Source organism: Carcharhinus amblyrhynchos, unplaced genomic scaffold, assembly GCF_965287045.1.
Source record: "Carcharhinus amblyrhynchos unplaced genomic scaffold, sCarAmb.v2.hapA scaffold_38, whole genome shotgun sequence".
Lineage (NCBI taxonomy): Eukaryota > Metazoa > Chordata > Chondrichthyes > Carcharhiniformes > Carcharhinidae > Carcharhinus > Carcharhinus amblyrhynchos.
The window spans coordinates 1489836-1507242 of record NW_027649779.1 but is presented as its reverse complement, the minus strand read 5'-3'; the positions used below and the strand labels follow the sequence as shown (position 1 = coordinate 1507242).

The following is a 17407-nucleotide window of genomic DNA, read 5'->3' as shown; positions in this document are numbered from 1 at the left end:
GTTCTTTACACTGAATAGCACACTCACAGTTCCGAGAACTACTGTTGCAGTTTTCTCAGTGCAGTATTTTATTTTCAGCTTCTGACAAGTAATAGCCACAAATCGATCAAAGGTGAAAGAGACAGTGAACCAGACAGAGCAATCAGTGACTGCATAAAGCAGCACAGCATGGATATTACATATTTTAATGTGGTAAATGATTAAAAATTCAAACTTAATCGGAATTTGCCTCAATATGAGATCGATGATAATGACCAGTAGATCCGCTGCTGACATGGAAATGAGGTAACGTATCACACTTTTGGAAAGACCACACTTTCCTCGCGACAGGATAAGAATCGTCAATACATTCACTGTAAGGAAGAGAAACACAATTTACTTGTATTTTAGACTGAGCACAAGAGAAGCAATCTCTCAGGATCCTTGGTAACAGCTGAAACATTTTTATTAAATCCACCTCAGAATAGACTGAGTTCACCTATTCTGCTCGAGACAAAGTTCACAGCAGAAAAGCCCCGCAATGATGTATCAAGAAACCACATTCACCAGTTAATAAAATCTCCAATTTGCTGCCTTCTTCAGATTTGTATATGGGGGACACAATGGTGCCAGTAGGTTTGGAGCAAATATTTCTGGTCTGGATGACTCTGCTTTGATTGTGTTGAAGGCTGTGCAGTTGAAGATGTTGAATCAGCTGATTTGGAATTGGCTGTGAATCATAATACTGGAAATCATGTTACATAACGATGGCCGTACAGTGGAAAGATTGAAAGTGAATGTCAGGTAGTGTGAGGATATCTGTGTGGCAACGAGAAATGTTTCCAGTGCATTCACAGCAACAAACCATGAAGGTTACACAGAATGATATCAATAACTGGGTAACATAGACAAGGACAATGAACACAGAGAAATATGACTTACCAGTGACACCAACTACAGCAAGGAACGGGTAGTAAATCCTTTGGATGTCGTAAAATACCCAAAGAATACGAAGCTCAAGTGGTATAATCCAGAACATGGCTCTGAAATTCAATGATCGCTGGCTGTACTAGAGACCACTCCCAGTTAAACAACATTGCACACAGTGTGAAATTTCCTATTTATAAATCTTCTAATGTCCCCATTGGAACAATTAAACCGTGGGCTGAGGGACATGAATCCCAGTCTCTGAACAAACAAGTTGACTTCATCTTTTCTTGTAAATTACATGGTATTGTCCTTTTTATGCATGTTAAAAAATCCGAATGAAGGCAAACATTTTGGTTCATGCACTTTGGCAAAAAAAGGAACATTGATTAACAATGTGTTGCTGAACTGAAAAGAGTTGAAACCGTTCTGAATATTGCTGTCACACATTGTCAGCCTATCCGTTTTCCAACAGTTCTCTAAAGACAGATAAGTCAACACCGGGAACAAAATAGTGAGGCTGAAATCATTTTGTTTGCAAGAACACACAACAGAATGATTGTCAATAAATACTTACATCTTAAATGTTCTTCAGTTGAAACACATGAACTGTTTGGTGTTTTCATGCATTCGTGGAAGGCAGAGATGGGCTGAAGGTTATCACTGGGAAAACTGAAGGGGAATTGCTAAAAGAGATCATTTCTCCAAAGAGGGTTATTAGAAAATAAATTATTTAAAATAAATAAGCACGCAAATGTCTATGATATTTCTTAGGCATAGAACCATAGAATTCCTACAGTTCAGAAGAAAGGTTATCTTGGCCCACCGAGTCTGCATCCCACCCAGGTCCTCCCCTCTGCCCAATCCCCGTTAGCCCCACACATTTTCCATGGCTAGTCCACATATTCAAAGGGAAAATAACGGGCAATTTTTGCATGGCCAACCCAACTAATATGATCTGGTGTAATATAAATGAGGGATGGGTTTTGTGCAGTAATACAGAGACAGAGCCGAATGCACCAGATATCGATACAGCACCTGTACTAATATGAATACAGACTGGGTCCAGTTCAGTCATTACTGAGAGAGTGTATACAGTATATTACTAACCAGCGTGGTGTTTTCTCATCTAAATAGAGACATGACATACTCAGTTTTGACAAAGACAAGGTCTTTGTGAAGGATAAAATGTGAAGGATAAACTTGCATTTGGTGAATAAAAAGTCCGAAATACAATAAAAATTCATGGATAAATCAACATTTTAAAGAACTCGTATCAGCTTCCCTGATGGTCTAGTGGTTGGGATTCGGTGCTTTCACCGCCGCGGCGTGGGTTCGATTCCCAATCAGGGAATGTAGATTTATTGCTGTACAACAATCCTGCATTACTTCTCGGTCTGCACCTGTCAGAATCAATATGAGGGAGATTTTTTTGTTTGTGTCTGAATTGGAAAAGTCACATGTAAAGAATCAGAATGAAAATAAGAGCGATAGGCGAGAAAGTGCTGATGGTACAAAATGCTGATACGGGTTAAAATCTGGCTGTTAATGGGGGAAATTTTATGGTTTCGACCGACACAAATATCTCGCAGATCTGTGTCCAAATCTCTGCTTCAATGACAAGAAAACTTTTAATTGAATAAAACAGTAAACTCTCCCACCTCCAATGAAGTGGAGGCAGTTTTCACTCAGAAACCAGTAACTGTGAGTTTAACAATGTGGGAAGGAGAAAGACTCAGTTTGAGCGGTGACATTGCGGGAGGAATGGAGAGCTGGAGTTCACCCAGAAAAGCAGCAAAGGTTAAAATCAATGGCGTCCAACGTTGGATGGTCCATTAACGGTGATAATTTAATGTTATTCAGCAGAATCACCACAGGATGGTTTATCACAGATTGATGCTAAAACTTTGAATGGAGTGAACTGCAGTAACATTGAATGCAGTGGAAAGGGCAGCACGGTAGCACAGTGGTTAGCACTGATGCCTCACAGCGCCAGGGACTCAGGTCCTCGGGTCACCGTCTGTGCAGAGATTGCACGTTCTCCCCGTGCCTCCGTGGGTTTCCGGTTTCCGATTCAAAGATGCGTGTTTTAGTTTGATTGGCCATGCTAAATTGATTCTAGTGTCAGAGGGATTAGAAGGGTACATATGTGGGTTTACGGGGAATAGGGCGTGGGTGGGATTGTTGTGGGTGCGGACTCGATGGGTCCAATGGCCTCCTTCCGAAGGAATCAAAAGAGGTAATGCAAATATACATTGTTTTGGTTGAAACAACATGTCAACTAAATGTATTTTCACTGCCATGTAAAAGCGGACCTGACATCTGCACTGAAATGTGATGAGGTTGGAAAAACTGAGGACGTTACATGGCATGTGTGCATAAGGAAACAAAGATAAAGCTTCACCTCCATCTCCTTTCATTAACATTGGGAATGTTTAGAAATAGAGGACTTTTTAAAAAAGTGGAATCCAACAAGGAGGGAATATAACAACATCTGGCAGGGTGGAAATTGCGACAGGTATTTGATCTGTTGCAGCTTGTGTGAAATAATGTTTGAAGGCAGTGCGAAACAAAATACGATGCCAATTAGCAGATAGCTCAGAAAATCAGCAAGGAAAAGCTGCCGAAACCCGGGATTGAACCAGGGACCTTTAGGTCTTCAGTCTAACGCTCTCCCAACTGAGTTACTTCGGCTGCCTGGCATAGGCGAAGCTTCCGTCTCCCAAATATCTAAGAGAGCCATGATTTCTGCCCATTCGTTCATGCATCATTTTCATCTTCGAATAATCTCAAACAAATGTCCTCAGTGATAAAAACAAATTACTGCGGATGGACAAAGAGGAAATGCTCCAAAATCTCACAATGTCTGACAGCACTTGTAAGGAGTGAAAAGGGCGGACGTTTCGAGTCCAGAGGACACTTTATCAAAGCTCATCGTGCAATATTACTCACTATTCGTTGCAATATTTAACATCAATGCATTATTTAACACATATGGCTTCATTATGAATTGAATATTTCTGTAATTGAACATTACTGGATTGAAAATATAACTGACCAACAGAACCAATCGAATCACCAGGTAATACAGATCGCAATTTTGGGATTTACTATCGTCAGCTTTTAAACAAAGTCAAATACATTGAAATGGAGGAAAATCAAGAATTATCTGTTAGTGACCCTTGAGCCTTCTTTATTATGGGTGTGAAACTTCAGGCGCATAAATTCCGGCCCTTTACAGGAAAGTCCAGTAGACCCGTACTGAGTCTCGATTCTCTCACCTGTCTGAGTGGCTTTTCCTGTTTCTTCGTGATGAAAAACGATTTAAAAATATTCTTCTGTGAAATGTGTGCCATTTCCTCTAGTTCACTTACAATATCACTTGTATCTGTCTTTTTGAGCACACTCTACTATCAGATATTTCAGATGGTGATTATCCATATTAGTCCGCACCTATAAACCTATTAAATTCTGTTTTAGACTGAACGAGATGTGAATATGAGCTCGGTGTCAAAACTGAACTTTCTTGTCAGTGCGTCAAGAAGAAGTGCATATTATTTCTCAGACAGCATTTGAGGGTGTTGTCAGAACAATGATAACATGCCTTTAACATCGAGGCTCGATTAATGTAGAACAGCAAACTGAAATCATGCATTTTTTTTCCACAACATGAGAAAGCTTAATGAATGTTTCTGCCCGGTTTTGAAACGGGGACTTTTCACGTGTTCGACGAACGCGATAACCGCTACACTACAGAAACAACTTGAAGCACAAGAGTGCAAAACTGTCTGTCTGCAATGTTCAACTCTCGATGGCTCAGTCAAGTGCAATACCCTGTTCTGACAAGGGCATCTGTCAAAAACGACACCGTACAGACTCCTGCGTTCATCCTGAGCTCTTGGACTTCAGCTACAAAGACATAAATTTAAATCAATTCCGGCAGCGGTGGGACTGCGAACCCATGGCTCCAGAGAAACTGGAAACTAAATCCAGCGCCTTAGGTCCCTCAGTCACTCTGCAAGTGTGGTAATCATGTTGTGATAATCATGTGGTTTCATTGCATTGATACGGAAATAGCTCAAAATCCGTGGAGTTGGGATTTTAGCAAATTTACCTCAGGTCAACAAAGTGTTAATCTCCAATTGGACTCTGCAAACGAGCAAAGTAAGACTCTTCCTCCACCCATTTCTGATTGAAAACAGCATTGTGAGGACACTGGTCATGTTTTCCTACATGTACGGCACAATGTTAATGTGTTTTCATGTTGTCTGTGGCTGCAGTTGATATTGTAGTGTGTGCAGAGTTTGCGCCTGTGTGAGAAGGAATTGATGGTAAGAAGCAAATTCTGTTTTAAAAGAGAGCCAGGTAAACATGATCAAATTGTGAGTCGTTTCTTTGAAGTTTGCTGCAGAGAGTGAAGGTAAAAGTGTGGTGAAGGGTGGGGAGCGCAGATGTTTTTAAGAGAAGTGCGATGGAGCGCGGTATTTGAAGGTTAGTGTGTGTTTCCACAAAGCGCTGGAAAATCTCAACAGCTTTAACGAGAACGAATAGATAGCATTAAAAAAACGGAAACTTTTGTTTTCCTGACCCGGGAATCAAAAACACGGGAGCACAATCTCAGGATAAGGCGCTGATGATTTAGGACTGAGATGAGGAGTTGTTGCTTCACTCAAAGGCTCGTGAATCTTGGGAATTCTCTACTCCAGGGGGCTCTGATGTTCCATCATTGAACACATTTCAGTTTCGGTTCGACAGATTTATGATCTTTCCAGGAATGAATGGAAGCAGGAATATAGAATTGGAACGAATGCTCAGCCACAAGTTGATGTTTCGATTGTTTTTTTTTAGTTTAAAGGTATAATGGAAGCATTTATATATGTTGTGTGTAATATGTTTGAAGTCTGTTATCATTAAATAATGTTGGTAACACCAGATAATTGTCTGGCCGGGAACAATTGAGAGCTTTTTTTTATTAGTACCCACGGACACTTTGCCAACAGGTCAGTATTTGCCTGTGAATGTTGATAGTGAGAAAATATAGTAAAATCCCGTCCCTGGGTGGTCTCGAACCACCAACCTTTACGGTTAACAGCCGAACGCGCTGACCAATTGCGCCACAGAGACTAAGCCAGTAATAGCTAAATATATTCTAAACTACTGTGTCACTGAACACAATTCCATTTCTGTAAAACCTATTCCAGAACTGCAGCATGACCGCACTGTTTACAATTCTATACAAATCTCTGTAGTTCCGTTGATCCAGCAGCACTGCTGTAGTGTGTTGGTTATTCCCTTTCTCCTATGAACGGGCAGATAAGATTAACCCATGTCTCTTATCACAGGGAGGAATTCAACGGGAGGGAAGGGAACTGGCCACCAGTAGCCCAACGATCCCATACTTTCCACTCAATCATCAATAATACCATTCACAGCTGCACCTCCATCCAAATATTATGATCCATTGCCCTCAGGATTTTTTTTCCCAAGATTTAATATTTCCCTTGTTTTCTTCTCCTCATTTTGATATAAGATTCGCTTCAATATACAACACAAATGGAATTACAAACCTGAGGCTAACCCTGGGAAACAAGTCACTGGACAGCACAAATCCCATGGTGCTCATTTCCAGATTCCCAACACTCAGCTTTTCAACCAAATGGAGGAATTTATCACTGAAAAGCTTTCGAAAGTTGGTGTGAATTTTGTTTGTGAATCACTCGGGTATTGTGTAAATGCTACTCGAAGGTTCAGTGAGCGGGAAATAATCTATCTGCGTTTTGCTGAGCTTGTGTTCGGTGTGTGGGGAGGTTTGAACGGGGTTCGAACTTGTGTCCCGGGGATGGGCAGTAACCCGCTGATTGAAGCTGCAGTCGCCGCTTTCTGCTGGCGATTGGAGACTGCGGGATATAATCCTGCTGCTCAGAACATAAAAACATAAGACCATAAGAAATAGGAGCAGGAGTAGGCCATCTAGCCCTTCGAGCCTGCCCCGCCATTCAATAAAATCATGGCTGATCTGTCGTGGCTCAGTTCCACTTTCCCGCCCTCTCCCCGTAACCCTTAATCCCCTCTCTTATCAAAAACCCATCAACCCGCGTCTTAAAAATATTTAGCGAGGTAGCCTCCACCACTTCAACGGGCAGAGAATTCCAGAGATTCACCACCCTTTGAGTGAAGAAGTTCCTCCTCAACTCCGTTCTAAATCGCCCCCCCCCCCCACCTTTATCTTCAGGCTGTGCCCCCTAGTCCTACTGTCCTTTCTGAGCGGGAAGAGTCTCTCCACCTCTATCCTATCCATCCCATTCATCATCTTATATGTCTCAATGAGATCTCCCCTCATTCTTCTAAACTCTAACGAGTACAAGCCTAGTTTATTCAGCCTCTCCTCATAGCTCAACCCCCTCAACCCCGGCATCAGCCTAGTAACACTCCTCTGCACTCCCTCCAAGGCCAAAATATCCTTGCGTAAGTGCGGCGACCAAAACTGCACACAGTACTCCAGCTGCGGCCTCACCAATGCTCTATACAGCTGCAGCAAGACCTCCCTACTTTTATATTCAATCCCCCTCGCTATGAAGGCCAGCATCCCATTCGCCTTCCTGACCACCTGCTGCACCTGCAGGCTGGGTTTTTGCGACTCATGCACAAGGGCCCCGAGGTCCCTCTGCACCGTCGCCTGCTGCAGTTTTTCGCCACGTAAGTAATAGTCCTTCCTACCATTATTCCTACCAAAGTGGACCACCTCGCACTTGCCAACATTAAATTCCATTTGCCAGTTCCTGGCCCATTCACCCAGCCTATCTAGATCCTTTTGCAGACTCTCCACACCCTCCGCGCAATTTGCCGTTCCCCCAATCTTGGTGTCATCAGCAAATTTCGACACCATACACTCGGTTCCCTCCTCCAGATCATCTATATAAATGGTAAAGAGCTGAGGCCCTAGCACCGACCCCTGGGGCACTCCACTAGTCACCAACCGCCAATCCGAATAGCACCCATTTCTCCCTGTCTCACTCACTGTGGAGCCGGGGAAAAGAGAATCATTGATGGGTTTGTTTCCCGGTCTGAAATGCGGCCTCAAATAACGGTTATTAACGGAGGTGACGCTGCGGGAGCCTTTAATAACCTGGCAAAAATAAGCACAGCGCAGTGCTCCAGTGGCGCAATCGGTTAGCGCGCGGTACTTATACAGCAGTACAGCCAGCGGGCTATGCCGAGGTTGTGAGTTCAAGCCTCACCTGGAGCATTTGTTTTAGGTGAGCGGATCGTCCAGTGGTCTAATCCCACCAGCTCATCATCTGGGAATCACCAGAACGGTCGTGGAATTTGAATACAACAAATAAGATTGGAATAGAAATGCATTGATGAGCATGAAACAGCTGTCTATTGTTGGAAAAAAATCATGATTCACGAAATCATTCATTCGGGTGCAGAAAATTCGAATGGAGAGTGGGATAATGACAGGTTAAAGCAGTGTGAATTGCCTCACGCCTGGCCAGTTTGTAGGATTTTGCAAGCCCAGGAAAAATGGTGGGGGTTAAAAGTCGTGTGACATGAACCCAAGATCACGATTGAGGCCATTCTCATGTATATGGAATTGCGTTATCAGTTTCTGATCAGAGATTCTGTGTTGTCGTGTGTCTTGAAGGCCGCCTTGGAGAATGCTTATCGGAAGTTTGGTGGTTAATGCCCTTGACTTCTTTAGTGTTCCCCACGGGAAGGGAATATTCTTGCCGGTGATTACTGAGAGATGATCCTGAAATGTGCAGCAGACAAAACTCATCTCCAGTCAGAAACACAATGAGCTGCAGTGAAGAGCCGGCTCTATTTAAACTGAATTAACCTCGTCTGGACCCCAGAAAGAACAATATGGCTTCCTGTTGAATTGGCTCAGGATCTTCACTTGAGAAAGGACAGGATTCAAGGCGAGACTGAGATTTGAGCGTTCTGCCGAGAAATAACTGATATTTATTGTCACGGATTGGAGGAGAGCAATAAATCTTCTTTCCCTGACCTGCAATCTAAACAGCAGTGAAAGCTTCAAACTCTAACCACCAGACCAACAGATTACAGCGGGTTTTACAATTTTCTTTGTCCACGATCCTTTTGTTATTTTAATTTCCACGTCAGACCACTTGAACCACAATCTGACACCTGCAAAATGGCACCTTCTTTTTCAACACCAGGGACATGATCTAGTCTGATATAAACAGAGATGTGGTCCGCTGGACTAAAACGTGAGGCAATGCAGAATAAAGTAATAACTGAGAGAGGATAATGTGTAAAATGAACTGTGGTATGCTTTAGCGCAGAAATAAAGGAAAGAACGTCTAACGCAATAAAACTGACACCGCGCCTAGTATAATTTTGTCTGGTGCTGAACATTGTATAATATAAATTAAGAAAAAAATCAGGCCAAGCTCTTAGATTGATGTAAGATTTGACAGGGGCAAGTTCAGCAATGAATGAATGATGGAATGGAACAATAATTAGAGACAGGGTATTATTCGGTATAAACAGAGAGGTGAACTGGTGCTGCAGTGAGTGAGATATTGGCGAGGTTTCTTCATACGTGGCAGGTTCCAGCAATGTAATAACTGGCATAGAGCCTCGTATAATGCAATCAGTAACATGTCCTGGTGTAGTCTCAGGAGAGAAAGGTTTTAGTGAAGTAGCTACAGAGATATGGAGTGTCATGACATCAGCCAAGAATTAATTCCGTGCTGTCATAACTGCCAGAATACACGGTGTAACTTCAAATGAGACTTGGTGCAAGATAATAACAAGCGGGATTTTGCTGAGTACAGAATCAACTCAGAATCACTGTCATATAATCAGAAATATGTTTTTGTATCATATAATCTGTGTCCAGTTCAGGGTAGACAAAGGCTAAGTCTATTGCAGCAATAACTGAGACGTTCTCTGTTTCGTGTTCGTGCCAAAAATCACTGCTTCACTGCCATCTCGTGGATCTCCTTTGCTATTGCAGATGTTGTGAAGCGCTCGTTTTCGTTGCTGTTTCTTATTCTTTCATTGGTTCTATAGCCTGCTGCAGTAAGTTCTGTTTAAGGCCTTAGATTGATATAAGCTTCGACAGGGACAAGTACAGCAATAATTGCAACATGAAATAGGTCAATAATTAGAGTCAGGATATTATTCGATCTAAACAGGGAGGTGGACTGGTGCAGCAGTGAGTGAGATATTGTCAATCTTTCCTCATACGTGGCAGGTTGCAATGTAATAACAGAGATGGAGCCGTGTGTAATGCGTGTTCTGGTGCAGTATCAGGAGAGAGAGGGTCTAGTGGAGTCACAACAGAGATATGAAATATTGTGGCATTAGCCGAGAATTAATTCTGTGCTGTAATAACTGGCAGAATGAACGGTGTAGTATAGTAACAACTGGGATTTTGCTGAATATATTTTCACTGCCATGTAAAAGCGGACCTGACATCTGCACCGAAATGTGATGAGGTTGGAAAAACTCAGGATGTTACATGGCATGTGTGCATAAGGAAACAAAGATAAACCCTCACCTCCGTCACCTTTCATTAACATTGGGAATGTTTAGAAATAGAGGAAGTTTTTTTTAAAGAAGTGAAATCCAACAAGGAGGATATATAAAAACATCTGGTAGGATGGAAATTGCGATGGGTATTTGGTCTGTTACAGCTTGTGTGAAATGAGGTTTGAAGACAGTGCGAGACAAAATGCGGTGCCAATTAGTAGATAGCACATAAAAACAGCAAGGGAATCCTGCCGAAACCCGGGATTGAACCAGGGACTTTTAGATCTTCAGTCTAACGCTCTCCCAACTGAGCTATTTCGGCTGTCTGGCCCGTTAAAAGCTTCCGTCTCCCAAATATCTAAGAGAACAATGTTTTCTGCCCACTCGTTAATGCATCATTTTCATCTTTCTTCAAATAATCTCGACCAAATGTCCTCAGTGATAAAAGCAAATTACTGCGGATGAGAAAAGAGGAAATGCTGCAAAATCTCACAATGTCTGACAGCCCCTGTAATGAGTGAAAAGGGCGGACGTTTCGAGTCCAGATGACAATTTATCAAAGTTCATTGTACAATGTTACTCACTAATCCTTTCAATATTTAGTATCAATGTATTATTTAACACATATGTCTTCCTTATGAATTGAATATGTCTGAACTTGAACATCACTGAATTGAAAATATAACTGACCAACAGAACCAATCGAATCACCGGGGAACACAGATCACCATTTTGGGATTCACTATCGTCAGTTTTTAAACAAAGTCAAATACAGTAAAATGGAGCAACATCAAGAATTATCTGTTAGTGACACTTGACCCTTTTTTATTATGGATGTGAAACATTCAGGCGCATAAATTCCGAACTTTTACAGGAAAGTGCAGTAGATCCGCACTGAGTCTCGATTCCCTCGTCTGCCCCAATGCCTTTTCCTGTTTTTAGTGATGAGAAGCGATTTAAAAATATTCTTCTGTGAAATGTGCGCCGTTTCCTCTAGTTCACTTACAGTATCGCTTGTATCTGTCTGTTTGAGCACACACTACTATCAGGTATTTCAGATGGTGATTAACCATATTAGTCTGCACCTGTAAACCATTAAATTCTGTTGGAGACTGACCGGGATGGGAATAAATGCTCGGTGTCAAAATCGAACTTTCCTGTCAGTGCGTCAAAAATAAGTGCATATTATTTCACAGAAAACATTTGAGGGTAAAGTCAGAGCAATGATAACATGTCTTTTACATCGAGTTTCGGATAATGTTGAGCAACAAACTGAAATCAAGCAATTTTCCCTTGCCCGACATGAGAAAGCTTAATGAATGTTTCTGCCCGGTTTTGAACCGGGGACCTTTCGCGTGTGAGACGAACGTGATAACCACTACACTACAGAAACAGCCTGAAGCAGGCTAGAGCAAATCAGCCTGTCTGCAATGTTCAACTGCGCTGTGTTGCTGCAGGTTCCGATGGTTGTACTGAGAGCCCATGTCACTGAATTCAGGAAGATAACCGTTACTTTCAATCTGATTGTACAACTTATCCCCAACATCAACATTTAAAAGCGTTCGTCTCGCAAATATCTAAGGGAGCAATGATTTCTACCCATTTATTATTTCATCATTCTCATATTCCTTCGAATAATCTCAATCAATTATACTCAGTAATAAAAGCAAATTACTGCAGATGCTGGAATCGGAAAAGAAAATGGAAAATTCTGGCAAGTCTCACAAGGACTGTGATGAAAGCAGAGCTCTGACAAGCTGATGTTTTTCAGTAGATTTACTGCAGTAAGGTTTATGTCAGTTCGATACAAACATTACTATTTGAATGTGGTCAGTTACAGAGAAATTTAATGCAGTAGAAGGTAGCCTACTTATTTTTACAGGAAGAACCAGCAACGGATTTATAAATATGAATTGTGCAACGGGACTGAAATTTCTCCCTGCTATTGACATGGTACAAATATTTATCGGCGATTTTCAACTTTCTGCCATGTGTCGGGTTCCGTGGTGTAATGGTGAGCACTCTGGACTTTGAATCCAGCGATCTGAGTTCAAATCTCGGTGGAACCTTGCTTCAATTTGCAAACGCAGGTTGTCTGAAAAGTGTTTCGTTTAAATTTCTCACCAAGTGCTAATCCAGAGAATTGTTCAGCTGTTGTTCGAATTTGATTTGCTGAGCCTCTGGCACCAGATGCCTGAAAGGTCTGTGTTTTTCATTTTTCCTCCGTTCTTTCCCTTCTTTGTTGAAAGAAAGAATCAGTTGGTGTCCGACAATAACCATTCTACTGGAGTCCGGCAATTACTGAGCAAGTAAGTGTGTGTGTGTGTGTGTGTGTGTGTGTGAGATGGAGAGTCGGTGTGTGCGTGTGGAGTGGGGTGGGGGGGGGGGCGGGGGGATGATTGTTGTCCTTCAGAGTTCTGTTGATTCCATGGGTGACGGTTCGCACTTGGGCAATTGTCCCCTGGGGCTGATGCAATGACGCCAGGAGAGTCATTCACTGCATCGTCTGCAATGTGATTGTGGTGGAATTTGCTGAAATATCCTCAGTGTTTGGATTTCCACTTTCTGAGATTTTAAACTTAAATTCCCTTCATCAGAACATAAAAACTAAGAGCAGGAGTAGGCCATCTGGCCCCTCGAGCCGGTCCCGCCATTCAATAAGATCATGGCTGATCTTTTTGTGGACTCAGTTCCACTTACCCGCCCGCTCATCATAACCCTTAATGCCTTTACTATTCAAAAATGTATCTGTCCTTGCCTTAAAAACGTAAGAACATATCAGCAAACTCATAATACGTTTTGCAAAAAACAACAATCTTTCACCAAGTTCTGAACTCCGAGTACTGTATTTGGAGTCCGGAGAGCTCACCATCACACCATACAAACAGGAACAGAACCGCCAGGTGCCAATGATCACTAAAAACACGTGATTTTTTTTCATTCAATGTGGCAGCAACAACAAGTAGGTCAAATGCTTTGAGTGATCATTTGCAGACACCTCGTTATTTTTAAACTCCAGTCTGCCGGCAAAGAAGACCAACATGTAATTTCCCTTCCAATTATCTGCTGCACCTACATGCTAACTTTAAGCATTCCTTGCACAAACGCATCTATTATATTCTTAATATCAACATTTCTATTTTTCAGCTCTTCAAATATGTTCTGGTTATTCTATTTTTTTCACGAAGAAGAACATAGTCTTGCTTTCCCAAGTTGCACCTGATGCGCCCCTCCACTCACAAGAACTCCACTCTGTTTCACCTCCCACTCTATCTGCCTTTTCCCTACAGCTTCTCGTAGTTAAACTTTGGGTGGAGGCTCCAGTGAGAATTGAACTCACGACCCCTGGTTTACAAAACCAGCGCTCTAACCACTGAGCTATGGAGCCAAATGCTGTCGGCACATTGCGGTACCAGTAGTATTATCAGTAGATTGAGGAGCAGGATGGAGTTTGAGGTGGGGGATTTTTGATGAATGGGGAAATGTCTGAGGTGGAGACCAGAAAGTTAAAAGCCGCAACTTGAAAGTGACATGATTTGACATGTGTGCTCTGAGCGCATCTGACATGTATGTTGTGTATCTGACATGTATGTTCTTCAGAGTTTTTCGTTAGTGATACATCTCTGACTTCTCCAGCTCCGATGCCAGTTCATCCAGCTGGAAGATTTAGATGTTGTTCCCTTCACAGACGCTGTGGGGCGTGTTTTCATTAAATGAAGAATTGAACAAAAAATGATTCACTCCGTGACTGGGAATCGAAACCCCGTCACGGCGCCGATCCTGATCACTGGACCGTCAGTGATGCTGATGTGAGAGATTTGTAATGAATTGACCATCTCTGCACCCATTGCTTTATTTCCAATAATTTCCAACAAAAATAAGTCACGGTGAGAAATGACGGGAGGTGAAACTGACTGGATTTGAACCTCAGTTATAAAGTTCCAACCCATCCTCTGGGCAGGGATTGCAGTCTCAATGTTGGCAATTCTGTAGCTTATATCAACAAACAGCCATTCAGCCTGTGTTCCTGTCTGTCTTCTCGATCGGAGTAACTCCGTTTGATAAAGTGTCATCTGGACTCGAAACGTCCGCCCTTTTCACTCCTTACCGGTGCTGTCAGACATTGGGAGATTTTGGAGCATTTCCTCTTTTCCCATCCGCAGTAATTTGCTTTTATCACTGAGTACAATTGATTGAGATTATTCGAAGAAAGTTGAAAATGATGCATTAATGAATGGGCAGAAATCATTGCTCCCTTAGATATTTGCCAGATGAACTTTTTTAAGTTTTGGTGTTAGGGATAAGTTGTACAATCAGATTGAAAGTAACGGTTATCTTCCTGAATTCAGTGACATGGGTTCTCAGTCTGACTATCGGAACCTGCAGCAACATAGCGCAGCTGAACATTGCAGTCAGGCAGATTCGCTACAGTGTGCTTTCAGCTGTTTCTGTAGTGTAGTGGTTATCACGTTCGCCTAACACGCGAAAGGTCCCCGGTTCGAAACCGGGTAGAAACAGTCATTAAACTTTCTCGTGTGGTGGAAGAGAAAATTGTTTGATCTTAGTTTGTTGTTCAATATGAACCGAAGTTCGATGTTAAACACGTTATCGTTGATCTGATATCTCCCTCAAATACATAAATATAAACACGCTATTTTGACGAAAAGACAGGGAAGTTCGATTTTGACACCGAGCATTTATCCGCATCTTATTCAGTCTACAACAGAATTTAATGGGTTTATTGGAGGAGACTAATATGGTTAATCACCATCTGAAATATCTGATAGTAGTGTGTGCTCAAACAGACAGATACAAGTGATACTGTAAGTGAACTAGAGGAAATGGCGCACATTTCACAGAAGTATTTTTCTCATATATCGTTTTTCATCACTAAGAAACAGGAAAAACCGTTCAGAAAGATGAGGGAATGGAGACTCAGTGCGGATCTACTGAACTTTCCTGTAACGGGCCGGAATTTATGTGCCTGAATGTTTCAATCCCATAATAAAAATGGTGATCAGTTCCCTTTGCCTCCCGTTGAATTCCTCCCTGTGGTAAGAGACGTGGATTTATTTTACCTGCCCGTTGATAGTAGAAAGGGAATAACCAACACACTACAGCAGTGCTGAGGGATCAACGGAACTAAAGAGACTTGTATAGAATTGTAAACAGTGCGGTCATGCTGCAGTTCTGGAATAGGATTTCAGAAATAGAATTGTGGTCATTGACACACTACTTTAGAATATACTTAAGATTTACTGTCTTAGTCTCTGTGGTGCAATTGGTCAGCACGTTCGGCTATTAACCGTAAAGGTTGGTGGTTCAAGACCACCCAGGGACGGAATTTTACTATTTTTCTCACCATCAACATTCACAGTAAACAGTTGCCTCTTGGCAATGGGTCCGTGGGTGCCCATAAAGCATACCTGTCAATTTTTCCCGGCTGTAATGTTATCTGGTGTTACCAACATTATTTAATGACGATTGATTTCTATCACATCACATGTGATAGAGCCCGCGCCGCCATCTTAACAAAACATTTTTCCTACACCTCCCTTGACCCGCGTCTATGCGTATGGTACCCCCATTGGAAACCAGATTCAGGGGAGAATTATTTAGGGGCAATTTGTTACACCAATCAGCCTAAGAGCACATCTTTGGGGTGTGGGAGGAAGCTGGAGCACCCGGAGGAAACCCACGCAACCACAGGGAGAATGCACAAACTCCCACAGACACTGGCCCAAATCCATGTATCTGCACAGCTAGCAGTGATAGTCACTGAGCTGTTGTGTTGCCCATCTGCTGGTCCAGTTTTAAGCACACACTTCGACGCGAAGTACTAGGCCACTCTCGAAACATCCAAGAGCAGCCCACACACGACCCACCGTATGCATGCCCCTCGTAAGACAACAAGGTGGACCAATACACCTGCGGAGTAAAAGAGACAAAACATCAACACATGTAGCATTAGATTTCCAGTAATGTCCCGAGGCTCTGACCCTCATTTAAAACCGTCCCCTATAACCCTCCATCCCTGTTTCACTCATGTGCCTATCTAAGTAAGCCTTAAACAAGTCCAGCGTGCCTGCCTCCACCACCTTACTTGGTAGTGCATTCCATATCCCCACGACCCTCTGTGTGAAAAACCTCCCTGTACTATCCAAATTGCACTTCTCCCCCCTCACCCTTAGCTCGCGACCCCTCGTGATATTTGTCTCCAATCGAGGAAAAAGCCGGCCACTGTTTATTCTATCTATACCCTTCATTATTTTATACACCTCTATCAGGTCCCCCCTTAATCTCCGTCTTTCTAAGGAAAACAGCCCCAGTTTACCCAATCTTTCCTCATAACCCAGTCCTTCCAAACCAGGCAGCATCCTGGTAAACATCCTCTACATTCTCTCCAGGGTCTCCACGTCCTTCCGGTAGTAAGGTGACCAGAACTGGACGCAGTTCTCCAAATGCGGTCTAACCAACATTCTGTACAACTGTAGCATTAGACGCCAGCTCTTATACTCTATACCCCTTCCTATAAAGGCTAGCATTCTGTAAGCTTTCTTCGCCACTTTCTCCACCTGTGTTGCCACCTTCAGAGACTTGTGCACCTGCAGTCCCAGGTCCGTCTGCATTTCTATACTCTTAATTGGTCTACCCTTTATCCCTGCATTGTTCCTTCCAAAATGCATCACCTCGCATTTATCAGGATTAAATTCCATCTGCCATCTATCTGCCCAGTATACCAGCCTATCTATATCCTGCTGTGTCACCTGATAATCCTCCTCGCTATCCGCCAATCCTACCATCTTTGTGCCATCTGCAAAGACTTATGACTTAGTGACTTGTGCCCGTTTCCCCCCGTGATGAATTCCTGCCGTGTGTTACCTTTCAAGTTTCACAGGAGCCACAGTGATGGGATTGGTGGGTTTTGGAAATTGAAAGTGTCACATGAGCAGTTTGTGGGACTATTTCACCTCACTGTCTATTTCCTGTTCCA

The 17407-nt window shown here is 42.6% G+C and overlaps 10 non-coding genes across 10 annotated transcripts; 5 read left to right on the top strand and 5 right to left on the bottom strand.

Moving 5' to 3' along the window:
- The first annotated feature begins 2188 nt into the window (after window positions 1-2188).
- trnae-uuc (transfer RNA glutamic acid (anticodon UUC)) lies at window positions 2189-2260 on the top strand. Its single transcript has one exon. It is a non-coding gene; the product is annotated as a tRNA-Glu (tRNA).
- Window positions 2261-3527: 1267 nt separating this feature from the next.
- Window positions 3528-3600, bottom strand: trnaf-gaa (transfer RNA phenylalanine (anticodon GAA)). The gene has a single exon. It is a non-coding gene; the product is annotated as a tRNA-Phe (tRNA).
- Window positions 3601-5955: 2355 nt separating this feature from the next.
- trnan-guu (transfer RNA asparagine (anticodon GUU)) lies at window positions 5956-6030 on the bottom strand. The gene has a single exon. It is a non-coding gene; the product is annotated as a tRNA-Asn (tRNA).
- A 2027-nt stretch (window positions 6031-8057) lies between these two features.
- Window positions 8058-8152, top strand: trnai-uau (transfer RNA isoleucine (anticodon UAU)). Its single transcript has 2 exons — window positions 8058-8095; window positions 8117-8152. It is a non-coding gene; the product is annotated as a tRNA-Ile (tRNA).
- A 2510-nt stretch (window positions 8153-10662) lies between these two features.
- trnaf-gaa (transfer RNA phenylalanine (anticodon GAA)) lies at window positions 10663-10735 on the bottom strand. The gene has a single exon. It is a non-coding gene; the product is annotated as a tRNA-Phe (tRNA).
- A 998-nt stretch (window positions 10736-11733) lies between these two features.
- Window positions 11734-11806, bottom strand: trnav-cac (transfer RNA valine (anticodon CAC)). The gene has a single exon. It is a non-coding gene; the product is annotated as a tRNA-Val (tRNA).
- Window positions 11807-12410: 604 nt separating this feature from the next.
- On the top strand, window positions 12411-12482 carry trnaq-uug (transfer RNA glutamine (anticodon UUG)). The gene has a single exon. It is a non-coding gene; the product is annotated as a tRNA-Gln (tRNA).
- Window positions 12483-13728: 1246 nt separating this feature from the next.
- trnat-ugu (transfer RNA threonine (anticodon UGU)) lies at window positions 13729-13801 on the bottom strand. Its single transcript has one exon. It is a non-coding gene; the product is annotated as a tRNA-Thr (tRNA).
- Window positions 13802-14857: 1056 nt separating this feature from the next.
- On the top strand, window positions 14858-14930 carry trnav-aac (transfer RNA valine (anticodon AAC)). The gene has a single exon. It is a non-coding gene; the product is annotated as a tRNA-Val (tRNA).
- Window positions 14931-15679: 749 nt separating this feature from the next.
- Window positions 15680-15754, top strand: trnan-auu (transfer RNA asparagine (anticodon AUU)). The gene has a single exon. It is a non-coding gene; the product is annotated as a tRNA-Asn (tRNA).
- The last annotated feature ends 1653 nt before the right edge of the window (window positions 15755-17407 follow it).